Source organism: Ascaphus truei, chromosome 1 (genome assembly GCF_040206685.1).
Source record: "Ascaphus truei isolate aAscTru1 chromosome 1, aAscTru1.hap1, whole genome shotgun sequence".
Lineage (NCBI taxonomy): Eukaryota > Metazoa > Chordata > Amphibia > Anura > Ascaphidae > Ascaphus > Ascaphus truei.
In genome coordinates, this window is record NC_134483.1 from 462,901,681 (window position 1) to 462,915,616 (window position 13,936).

Consider the following 13,936-nt stretch of genomic DNA (forward strand, 5'->3'; position numbering starts at 1 on the left):
TAAACACTGACAAGACTGTAACAATGGTATTTGGGACCAAGACTAAATTTGTAAAGCTTCCAGTGACTGAGCTCCTGATTCGAACCAACGCTAACACCACCCTAACACCTGTCACTAGTTTTAAATACCTGGGCTTATGGTTTGACTCCCACTTAACATTCGGGATGCACATTGATACCCTGACAACCAAGACCTATTCCAAACTAGGGGTACTTTACAGGAAAAAATCCTCCCTAAGTCTCCTGGTCAGAAAGCGTATCGCACAGCAGATGCTAATGCCAATTATTGACTATGGAGACATAGTATATGGCTCGGCTCCTCAAACCCACCTTAGCAAACTTGACACCCTCTACAATTCAATTTGTCGTTTTGTTCTCCAATGCAACTACAACACACATCACTGCGAAATGCTCAAAGAACTAGATTGGTCAACACTAGAGTCTAGGCGCAAAGTTCACCTTTCCTGTCTTGCCTTTAAATTCTTCATGGGCAAGCTACCCAGCTACCTGAACAAGCTCCTCACCCCTACCACCTGCAGCACTTATCACCTGAGCTCTGACTCCAAAAGACTATTCATGGTCCCAAGGCTCAACAAAGTATCCGGACGTTCCTCCTTCTCCTTCCGTGCACCCCAAAACTGGAACAAGCTACCAGAGACTCTCACATCCACCACCAGTTTAAGTTCTTTCAAATCTAAGGCTGTCTCACATTTTAACCTGGTCTGTAACTGTTTCATACGCTCATAATATACATTTTCTTTTACTGTGCACCCAATGTCTTATATATAATGTATACTCTGTTCATTTATGTAACTGTACTTGTAACCATGTACTATTTGTTTTACTCTGTGCCCAGGACATACTTGAAAACGAGCGGTAACTCTCAATGTAATACTTCCTGGTAAAATATTTTATAAATAAATAAATAAATAATTAGGCAGGAGAAGAGATCCGGCACCACAGCCAGTGACTGAATCGGAGGCACTTCCTGTTTGAATAATGAATCTTTTTTATATCACTTTTTTTTTATTGAGAACAACATACATCCAAATCATAATGACAATGTCATAGGCACATGACATGACTTTTCAACTGAGTTAAACAACATGTTGTCCCAAAATGGGTATTTTTCAGTTGGTGGGGGGGGGGAAGGTCTAAGGGGGGAGGGGGGAAGACATACTGGGGGGAGGTGTGTGGGGGGAGGATGGGCGGACTCTGTTTTCTTCCTCCCTTTCCATCAGTACGAGGATTGTTCCAAATCTGAAATTTTCCACTCTGTTGATTATTTACTTACATTTTGTACCCTTATCTTATATGCAGTGGAATGGTGTCTATAAATCCTCCCTTCCTTAAAGTCTTCGATTTCTATGGAAATTTTTTTTTTTTTTGGTCTTTGAGTTTTTCAACAAATCATTCTATTTTTTTTTTTTTTTTTTGCATTCTTTGTTCTAAATCACTTAACTCCGGCATGTAACTCTATTTAGTAATATTATTCTAAGCCCCCTCGGTATTAGATTGGACTTTATATAATTGTATAATCTGGTGATTTCCCACCACATACTGTATGCTGCTTAAACAGCTTGTCTAAATCCTGAAAATACTGTTTAGTATCTTTAGAATTTATTCTGACATTTGCCTGTGTGTCGGTCGAGAAAGCTGCTTGAGAATCTGATTCCCATGCATTAAAATCTGTACTTTTAGATATAAAACCGACCATATTATGACAGTTGTATTGGGTGCTAAGATCAAGAAAGGGAGGAGAAATTAATCAAAAATTACAAAAATTGTGATTTTGTTTCCACTCCTTACATATTCTTGTAATATGCGACATTAAGTATGTATGTCTTTATTTATATAGCGCTATTTATGTACATAGCGCTTCACAGTAGTAATACACGTAAAAATCATATAAATAACAAATAATACATAAAGGGGAGTAGTGCTTCAGACATAAAAGTAACATTTAGGAAAATGAGTCCTTGCTCTGAAGAGCTTACAATCTAATTGGTAGGTAGGGCGACCTGGTAAGTGCGTCTGTCAAGGTTTATGTATGAGGTGTAAAGTATCAGCCATGGAGATACTCATATGCTTCCTTAAGCAGGTGTGTTTTAAGGTGGGTCTTAAACATGGATAGAGAGGGTGTTAGTCGGGTTTTGAGGGGAAGGGCATTCCAGAGTGACGGGGCAGAAAGTGAGAAAGGTTTACGGCGGGAGAGAGCTTTAGATACAAAAGGGGTAGAGGGAAGACATCCTTGAAAAGAACGCAAGAGTTGTGATGGAAGAAATATCACTCAAAGTAAAAGGGTCGTGCTATAGAGGGTGCCTCAAAGGATTAGGATATACAATAAACATTAAATGACTAAATTGTTTGTGCGAGCATAAACAGAAATAATCATTTATCAGTGCACACCTCTAGAATCGTATATATGTAGTAATAAAACTTAACTTTTACTAAATACAGTAAAATAGAAATGGTGGTTGAATAAAATATATATATACTTTATTAGTGCTCTACGTGGCTGGCAAAAATGCATATATCATTAATAAGTCACATTTATCATCTCTAATGTATAGGATAGATCATTGCTCTTCAAAGTCTGAAACTAAAAATGTTGTAATGGGGAAAAAGCATTTAGCTGTTTGACCCCCTGGATGACCTCTTTATTATTAGATCTTTATAAGCTACAAAGTTGATACTATTGATTAAAAAAATCAATAATTCTAACATCACATGTAGCTCTACATCTGTCAGTATCACCTAGGGTTCAGCTCTTTTTTCTACTTACTGTGTTTTATTACCCTTATTCCCACATATCCCTTCTTTCTACTCTTCTCTCTTATATTATGCTACAACTACAGGACTAAACAGTCTAGAGATATTTTGATATACCACCATTAAGTGGATCAGACTATTTTACCTAAAACTAAGGAATTTTGGGGAAAGATGAGATAATTTAAAAACTTCATGGGGATATTAATTTATTTATTTATTTATAAAATATTTTACCAGGAAGTAATACATTGAGAGTTACCTCTCGTTTTCAAGTATGTCCTGGGCAGAGTAAAACAAATAATAGATGGTTACATGTACAGTTACATAAATGAACAGGGTATACATTATATACAAGACATTGCTTGCACAGTTAAAGAAAATATATTTATGAGCGTATGAAACAGTTACAGACCAGGTTAAAATGTGAGACAGCCTTAGATTTGAAAGAACTTAAACTGGTGGTGGATGTGAGAGTCTCTGGTAGGTTGTTCCAGTTTTGGGGTGCACGGAAGGAGAAGGAGGAACGTCCGGATACTTTGTTGAGCCTTGGGACCATGAATAGTCTTTTGGAGTCAGAGCTCAGATGATGAGTGCTGCAAGTGGTAGGGGTAAGGAGCTTGTTCAGGTAGCTGGGTAGCTTGCCCATGAAGAATTTGAAGGCAAGACAGGAAAGATGAACTTTGCGCCTAGACTCTAGTGTTGACCAATCTAGTTCTTTGAGCATTTCGCAGTGATTTATTAGTAGAGATGGGCGAATCTGCACAAATCCTTTTAATGGATATTCTCGCATGTTCCCCCCCAAAAAATCAATTTTGCGATGTAAAATTCGCAAATGACTGTCGGGGTTAATCTGCGCAGATTCATCAAAAACCGCCATTGGATACAATCCGTTGACGGATTTGACAAATCCAATTCGCGAATTCTTAAGAATCCGAATCCTTAAGAATCCGCCACAGATTGGTGAATCAAATTGGATTCTACACATCCATCAATGGATTGCGGAATCCGCGGAGTGTATTGGTAATAATAAAAAATCCAAACACCACCCCTTTTTGAGATTGAGCCACTGAAATCCGTGGACCAAAAGAACCGGCTGATTCGCTGCAGATCCAAATTCGCCCCCAAAATGCCCATCTCTAGATATTAGCAGTCATTTACAGAAAAGAGATTACTACTGGGTCATTCCTGAGACCGTTTTGTTTTTAATTTGCGTGTATTTAGATGTGTGTCCATGTAAGATGTTATACATTAGCGCTCTTATGTTACTTGCTATTGATATATGCATTTTTGGCGACCACATATAAATAGAGTACTAATAAAGTATATACATTTTTTATTCAACAACTATTTCTATTTTACTGTAACTCAGGAGTAAAAGTTAAGTTTTATTGTAATAAAATTACTCTATATATAATATATATATATATATATATATATATATATATATATATATATATATAGATATGTTCCTTACCGAGTAAATCCAGGATCCCAAGATCACAAGGCAAGAATGAGACAGCACACTCAGGAGGTACAAAAAAAGCGTTTATTCAGTAGAAAAACTGGCACATAAACCCGACGTTTCGGTCCTTGGCACAGGACCTTTCTCAAGGGAGTGCTCTGTACATAATGATACCTGACAAACATATATACCCACCACCCATCAACAAACAATCATATAAATAAAACGAGCGTTCAATGCGTATGCTAGGCTTCCACGAATAAATAGCAAAGCATATGTACGGAGCATACCATGGTATTAGATAATGAAAATAGTGACTGTAGTGACTATCAATCACTACAGTCGCTATTTTCATTATCTAATACCATGGTATGCTCCGTACATATGCTTGCTATTTATTCGTGGAAACCTAGCATACGCATTGAACGCTCGTGTTTTCTAGCAATTACTTTTATATATTTATTATTTGTAGTTGTGACGTATGTTGCGCATGTGCGCCATTGTTAATGGTTACTAAGATAGGTGAGACGCCACCTGACACCACTGTTGCTCAGTGCTGATGTTATATTTGATTAGCTAGTGTCTACAGCTGTTTAACATCATGGTTTAGCCTATCAGGGATCTGTTTGTTGATGGGTGGTGGGTATATATGTTTGACAGGTATCATTATGTACAGAGCACTCCCTTGAGAAAGGTCCTGTGCCAAGGACCGAAACGTCGGGTTTATGTGCCAGTTTTTCTACTGAATACACGCTTTTTTTGTACCTCCTGAGTGTGCTGTCTCCTTCTTGCCTTGTGATCTTGAGATCCTGGATTTACTCGGTAAGGAACTTATCTATACATTACCTGTATGGGACAAGCACCTATTTCCAGTTTATGTGTGTGCCATCTGCCTATTTATATATATATATATATATATATATATATATATATATATATATATATATATATATATATATATATATTAGTTGATAGACGGTCACTGGCACTTCTGTAGGTAATCAGTAGTGGGCTGGTGCATGTCCCATTGAAATAATAAAAGCACCCCCCTGAGGAAGATCCCCCTGTGGGATCGAAACGTTGGAGATATGTTCTATATGTTTAATACATATTACTGCTTTAAACTGTCTGAGTGCTGTCGCCTCTTTGCTGCTTCATGGTAATGTATGTGTAATATATATATATATAATTCTAGAGTTGTGTGCAGATATAGGACTTTTTCTGTTTGCTCGCACAAACAATTTAGGCATTTGTGTGTAATCTGTGACATTAGTCTCTGCTGTGAGTAAAGGGAGCACAATGTGGATTTGTTTTTATTTTTTTGCATTAATCCTGCCTTTATTTTTTAATGCAGTATCTGTTTATTTCATGTTTCTGGTTTTTGGAGCATTCCAAGTGTTGTTGTAGAGCATTCCAGAATGTAAGACTGATGCCAATACAGAGGTAGTATATTTTTATGCATTGTTGCAGAAAACAATCATTTCTATCAAGTGTGTCACAAATAAAGGATGGTACCATGTTAACTAGTAGATTAGACATGCAAAAGTAAGGTAGAAGCGATACCTTTGATGATTGACCTGTGGTTAAAATGAGTGCAAACTTTCAGGACCACAAAGGTTTCTTCTTTAGGCAGAAAAAAAATTCTGTCTGAAGAAGGAACCTTTGGGGTCTTGAAAGATGGAACTGTGTTTAACCATGGGTAAGTTATTAAAGGAATCCCTTCTACCCAACTTTTGCTTTTTCTATCCTATGTGGAGATGACTACAGAAATAGCCCCTATGGCCTAGATTCACTAAGCTCAATGAAATGACAGCAAATATTGTGACGTTACCACAAAAAAAAAATAACTGGTTTCATTTTCCCTGAGTTATCAGGTAAATATATGCAAACATATGTAAAATGTATTCTTATTATTTACATTTTCACTTTCACAGATACTGTCACAGATATATCCCCATATTGAGTAAAGTTTAATCTATTGAGAGGTAGATAAATCAAAGGGCCCTCTCCTAAATTGAGTATTAAATTCAGTTAATATCACAGTATTTAGGCCAACAGAGCTTAGTGAATCTGGGCCTTCATGTCAAGGTAAATGTGGTGCAATATTGGGGCAAGAAAAAACTGCACTAGATGTATTAATGAAAAGCAAATATTTTGGAATCCGTATTTTTTGTTGCTTTAATACATCTGGTGCATTTGTTTTTCCTCACAGAATTGCACAGTGGACCTTTATGTTCATTATAATATAATAATGTCATAAAACTTACTTTTAAATTTAAGCATTTACCTTAATGCACAAACCTTAAAGAATAGTATAGGGAACACAATAAAAAATTTTAGAATACTATAATAGGAGCTTCCTGACTAATGGTCTAAGTGGCACTAGATGAATGGAAATTTGTTTCTTAAACATAAGGCCAGATCCACAGGGCTGTGTTAAATCAGGGCTCAAAAGGTATCATTATTTTCCCTGTAGTTATCACACATCCACAAAGCTAATTATACTGTATGCAAAAACAGCAGCTGTTCTTTAAGTCATTAGCATAGGCTTAAACTCATGTTAAATTAGCACAACCTTGCATTGGGTTCCAATAGTATGATGTTGTTTGTCTTCCAAACCCCTCCTTGAAAGCGTCCTCACTGACTACCTCCCAAAACACTCCTTTAAACAAAATGTGGAGAGATACCTGTAAACCTCTGATACCCCTGAGGACGTGACGCAGTCATGTAACGCGTAGGGTCAGAGGTTACAGCTGATCATGAGAGACGTGTGAGCAGCCTTTCAGGCACTGTGAAAACAGCCCAGAAGTGAAATTCTCCCCCGACGTCTGCTCCTGTACTTGAGCTCGCTACACAGAGCACACAGACGGCATCGGATCGCCTACACAGGCGTTCCCCTGCAGCGGAGGAGCCTTTGGGAATCATCTGCCACTGTTTGGATATTTGGAAGAAGCTTGTGGGGAGCGCAGAATTTCACCATGTAAAGGGAATGAAATAAATAATAGTGTAATATATCCTAAACACCTGTAACAATGTATATGGGGATCGAGATTAAGAACTCACATTCTCCCAGTCAAATAACAGCATTGGAAGACAATATGAAGACTCTGTAGTTTGCAGGGGGATCTTGCTTAGGATACTCACCCTGGTATCAGTGGAACGAACCCTCGATGAAAATAGAAACAACTCTAGTGCAACATTGTATGTTCACTACTGATGTATTCAATAAAAACAGTGGTAATCCACACTTACATTAGCACCATGTGCATAGACACGTAACAATCAAAGCGCAGCAGCAATATACACTATCTACCCCACTCCCGGGATCGCGTCACGTCACTTCTGGTCCGGCCCGTCGCGTCGCGTCACTTCCGGTTTCGCGATCGATCTCGAAATGGATCCACACGGGTTCTGGGGCATGGGGGGCACACTCTGGGTTGCTGCTAGTTCACTCAACGCGTTTCGCTGGCGTGCCTGCTTCGTCAGGAGTCCGAAACGCGTAGAGTGAACTAGCAGCAACCCAGAGTGTGCCCCCCATGCAAATTCTGCGCTCCCCACAAGCTTCTTCCAAACAGTCAAGAGAGGAGGAACTGGATCTTCTCCTAAGGCCAAGTCCATAGAAGGACAGGCCGTGCTGAGGTATGCGGACGCTCAGCGCTGAGCCCCTGCATCAATGAGGATGCCTTGAGAGGGGGCTCGCGCGAGCGTCCGCAGGCGTGCTCAGGCTTTGGAGTTTTCAGCCGAGCGCCAAGCTGTTTTTCAGCGCGCTGTCGGCTGAAAACCTCCAATGAGAGCGGGGCTGCGTCAACGTGACGTTGACGTCAGTGCGTCGCGGGTGATTGGCCCAGCGACGTCACTGCCCCGCCTCCCTCAGTCTCCCCCCACCTCCGATCGCGGACGCTGGCTCGCCTGTATGTGCATGGAATCGCACAGCTTCTGCAGGCGAGCCTCAGCGTCAGCGCGGTGCAGCACGGCTCCCCCCCTCTATGGCCCGGGCCTAAGAGGGTTGAGCAGCGAATTGTACTATTATTTTTGAACACTGTTTATATATTTAATTATCACTATATATATTTATGTATTTATTTTTATCACACCTTTATCGGAAGCGCCTCACAATTTTTGTTTTATACTGTTTGGATATGCCTATTTAACTCCTATCTTGTTGTCCTGAGGAAACCTCTTCGTAGATTATTTAAGTGGATCCGGATGTTCCAGATTGAACTTCTGTAATAAGGTTTTCATATTACTTATATTTGCATTCATTGGACTTTTTTGAGGCGCCGGTTTGTATTTGTTATATGTATGTTTCCCTGATCTTGTTCGGTCAGTTTTTTATCAGACAGCCTTGCTTATACAGTATGTGCAAGTACTCGGTACACTTTTTGATTATATTTAGTCACTAGTAGTAACCACACATATTGTTTGTAAGCAGTAGCGCTTTCAACACTTTTCTTTTTGATGCAAACCTCTGAAATACACACATTTAAATTATGTGCATCTACTTTGCATATTCAAATTAGCATATTTCCCTGGTGTACCTGGGGTATCTTTCCCTCTCTCTCTGCCAACTTCTTTCAGGGTCTGGATGTGAGCAACGCCACCTTTAGGTGTGACATAACTACTGTTACTCAAAGAGGCAATCCAAGCGGCACTTTTAAAAATGTTACAATGTGGCAAACCCTTTAGTTCGTACAAAGGATGCAAACATTCGCATTTGCCACAAATATGCCAATTATTTGCAAGTGCGAATATTCGTGGATTGTTTAATAAAGAAATGAAATATTCCCGTATTAAAAAAGTTTTTAAACATTCATAAGGAATTGCACCGATGGCCACTATTCACACATTCAAAAAGAGGGTATAAAGGTGTGTTTGAGGGGATATATATATATAGCACAGGGGACACTAACTTACAATAAGCTCTCTCGAGCAAAACCCATATTTGAGGCTCTGGGCGGATCGAATATTTAGGTCCAATTCAATGTGCGAATAGTGACTTTAATTTTTTAACAAAAACTTTGCAAGCAAAATATTCGTTGGCAAATCTAGCATTAGCAAAAAAAAGGGAAATATTTTCGGGCTGAGTTTTGATACATTCGCCCATCGCTAGTTCATATACTGTACAAATCCCCCTTGCATCTAACCCAAGAAAAGGATTTAACCGCTTAAATTCCAAAAGTTTGCAAGAGATAACATTCTACCATTCAAACTATCAACATTGGATCTTTATGTTCATTGTAATATAATAATGTCACTAAGCTTAATTTGCTATTCAAGCTGGATTCACTAAATTACCTTCCAAGGTGGGAATGGAATATGTATTACATTCATATAGTTTGCATTTTGAAGCAGCTGAACGTATAGGTAACAAAGCAGTTAATGCTCCCAAGGTCCAACAAAATATCCGGTCTCTCCTCCTTCTCTTACTGTGCACTTCACAACTGGAACAATCTAACGGAGACTCTCACAGCCATCACCAGTCTAAGTTCTTTCAAAACTAAAGTTAACTCACATTTTTATCTGTTCTGTAACTGTTACTGTACATACGCCTATAATATATATTATCTCTAACTGTGCATGCAATGTATTGTATATAATGTATACACTGTTCACTTATGTAACTATGTATTGTAACCATGTATTATTTGTCATCTTAACGCTGTGCCCAGGACATACTTGAAAACAAAAGGTAACTCTCAATGTATTACTTCCTGGTAAAACATTTTATACATAAATAAAATGGTCGCAGACACAGATATGCCACCTCAAGTGAAACTGTCAGGTCGGTGGTGATATAACGAACATTTCTACATGTAAAACTGGAGAAATAAATGCAAAACAAAAAAGTCTTGCTTACCTTGTGTAAGTAGAATATCAATGCTAGGACAGGGCATGCACAAAACAATTGAACTCACGTTCTTAAATCTTAATTAAGTACTTATAAAACACACTTTGGTAAAAGGTCCACTCCACCTGTGTGCCACCTACTCTGACAATTAGAACAAAATGCACTCTTAAACATATTGGAAATCGTTTTAAGTTGTATTCACCCACTTAAACACAAGCATAAACATACAATAGCCATTTAATATATAACTGTAAGACTCTTGGATCATAATACATCCACTTAAAAGAACAAGTTTGTACAGGCAAAACAAATTATTTCAAGGTGCTGAATGAATCCCCTCTAAGTAATGAAATGCTGGGAGGAGTTTGTGTCACATTGCAAATGAATGCACGTCTCTTTAACACTAGGATTATTAATGATGGTATACTTCCTTCTCAGTTGAATATCTACAAATACATTTTCTGCAATAATTACACAGTAATATGAAGCTTGTTATAGGAAGATATACTGTATAAACAACATACTCCAAACTCACATTAGGAAAGTGGGGTCTGCATTTACTACAACTGTCCTTGTGCTACCACTTTATGCAGTTTGAGGCTCCCAGAGAACATTGTTTACATTTTTAGTCAGTCACTTTCCCCCTTCTGGGGAACTCAATCTTCTGCTACTGATTAACTTTCTGTTCATTGTCTAGGTCAGTAAAAGTTGACTGCGGCTTGGAGAATTGCTATGTATTGCTTGATAAATATTTTGTTTTTTTCTTCTCACTATCCAAATGCCCTATTCATTTCTAGAACTATTAATGAAAGACCTAGCTAATCCACAAAAGGCCTCGTCCATAGTGCGACATAGCTCACACTATAAACAAACGTGTGTATTCCAAAGCGCATGGCCATAGTGAGCACGAGCTTGTATGTGCACGTGAGATACAAGGATACCAAAAGCAGCGAGAGCCTGGTCATGTGAGCGACTAACAGCCAATGAAAATGTAGTAAGCTGTTCTGCCTGGATACTGGTCAAATGACTTTTTGTCAGTTGTGTTGTGCTTGCTGTGAGAATATGGACAACTCGACTATTGAAAATGTGAGTTCTGAGGTTCACAAATCTAACACACTCCCCCCCCCCCCAATCGCAGATAGGGACCATGTGCGGGAATATGCCTGTGTTACCGTGTATGGTGCACTTGGTGTATGATGAAGGTACCTGCCGGGTGTGTCCACACCCAGGCGCGTAGATGCTGTACTTGGATGATGGATCCGAAAGCATGATCCACAACGCCGCCTCCGCTACGTGGGGTGGCGTCCCGCCAGACAGTCCCACTATGAAGATATGGAAAGAAAGATGGCGCTGGATGGACTTGTAACAATGGTAGAGTTGGCATTATACTCACTAAATAAGAGAAAATTACGCCTGCTGCTGGAGTATACAGCAGGGAATCTTCAATTCCCCAATGTATACAGAAAGGAAAAAAGTTATATATACTCCTGCGCACGGAATCAGTTAAAAAAGAACCCTAGTTCTTACAGGTCAAGAGATTTCAAATGAGACCACGCTCTAAGGGGGTCATGCACTAAGCAGTGATAAGTGCTTTTAAGTGAGATAAAAAGCCATTATAGCGTCATATTGCCTGCTGTGAGATTCACAAAACAGTGATAAGTGCTTTTAAGTGGGAAAAAATGCCATTATAGCACGATACTGCACTGTTATCACTGCTTTGTGAATCTAACAACAGGCAGTATCACGCTATAAAGGCATGTATCTCACTTAAAAGCACTTATCACTGATTTGTGCATAGCACCCAGAAAACCCACTTATCACTGCTTAGTGCATGACCCCCTAAATGTGTGCGATACAAATATACTTTTAATAATATCAAAAACCTAATAGCTTTGAAAATAAAATACAAAATATGAAATTATCCCAGCTGGGTAATAAATAAATCAAATAACATTTAGGAGGTTTTGCACAAAGCAGTGATAAGTCTTTTTAAGTGAGATCAATGCCTTTATTTCTCAATATTGCGTGCAGCGCGATTCACAAAGCAGTGATAACTCTGCAGTATCGCGCTTAAAAGGCTTTTCATCATCAAAACACAGTCATTGCTAAAATATTTGCGCCATAAATTGCTCCAAAAAGCACTTATCTCACTTAAAAACACTTATCACTGCTTTGTGCATAACCCCCTTAAACTCATAAAACTTTATCAAAAAAATGCCATAATAGGGGCCAGTTAAAACAAACACTTGTTACTTGCAAAATGATATAGCATACATATATTGTATTTGCATATACGTGGGTAACAATCTTAAAGATCTTCTAATGTCCACCCTAGTATAATAGGTGCATCCACTTAGAACTACTTGTTAGAAAATCCAAAAATGGTAAGTTCTTTAGTGTATATCCCAGTATTGGTGGAAACACTTTGAGTTGTGTTAAATTGGTATAAGTGATATGGGGAATGGCAACACTGTGTGCTTCTGGTATCTATGATGTTTGCAGGCTGGGCAAGAGGAAAGAGATGTCAAATAAGTCACAGATCTCTTGAGCAGACTTTGTGCACTCTGTTTTTCAACCCTCATAGAGTGGAGATGTATTCAGGTATGTGTTTAGGCAAAGCTAGTGAGTAGCCTTTCACCTAGAGCCTACACAGCTCATAGCACATTAATCCCTGTCTCCACTGATAGTGCAGATATGGGTGCTTTACCTCTTCACTTTGCCGCTCCTAGCTTTAATATGCAGTTGCTGCCGGGATCCTGAGGGGTACTGCGACTCACTTGCTGTCTCCCTTCCCCCTCCACTGCTCGGCCAGAGTGTTTGTTGGACCACAGTCTTCTCAGTGAAGTCAGGGTGCGTCTGCATCTTCCGCGTCTTGCGTGTGATGCCTGCGTGTCACGTCTCCTGCCACAGCCGTTCATCCGGTGTTGGCGCCAACAAGATTTTTTTGAAAATTCCTCCTCTTACTTCTACGCATGTAGCGCTTCTCCCACTGGTTGTAGATGCTTGAAAAAATTAACCCTACGCGTTTCTCCCATCCAAGGTTGCCCTGACTAAGCCCTTGGATGGGAGAAACACATAGGGATTACTGTGTCCAGTTCTGTAGATCAGGGGGTTTTTTTGGGGGGGGAGGGCAGCGGTTGCAGAGGCCCTGCCCTTTTCTCCGAGGTATTTAAGTTAAATGCCGAGGGACTGCGCAAGGCCTTTGCAACCTCAACTTACCGGGATTCAGTAGGCTTGTGGACGCGTCGCCATGGGTCATGTGACGTGTGCATCGCCAAAGGATGCTGCGGGGTCACATGACATAACATCACATGACCCGTGGCCTCATTTGATGCCAGGTCACAGAAAATGGGGGGGGGTGCGAGTGCTGGGGCTGGCACACGGGGGGGTGCAGAACAGAAACTTTGCGCACCCCTGCTGTAGACCATATCTCCGGAAGATATAAATAAATTAGAGATTGTATAAAGAATGCCTACATAAATTGTGCATGATATATATTAAAAAAAAAAGGCTTATTGGGGAAACTCAAAGAAACATAATATTTACATGTTAGAGAACAGAAGGAAGATGTGGGATATAATTGAAAGATAAGTGCTAGAACAAGAGGTCATGCTCTGAAACTGGGAGATGGCAGCCTAAGGGGAAATGTGATGAAGTACTTCACACAAAGGGTGGTGGAATAACCTCCAAACAGAGGTGGTAGGGGTTAACACGGTAAGGGAATTCAAACTTGCTTGGGATATACAAAAGGCTATCCATAGTACGAAACATAGCCAAGGACTAAATAGGGTCTGAGGTTCTGCGTGATGTTGGAAAATGGAGAGACTAGGTGGTTCTTATCTGCCATCAAATTCT

General features: G+C 39.6%; 1 protein-coding gene across 1 annotated transcript in view; it reads left to right on the forward strand.

Annotated features, from left to right (window-relative positions):
* The window catches only part of DLC1 (DLC1 Rho GTPase activating protein), a 459,196-nt gene that overhangs the window by 122,631 nt on the left and 322,629 nt on the right, over positions 1–13,936 (forward strand). The gene's annotated exons all lie outside the window — the stretch shown is intronic.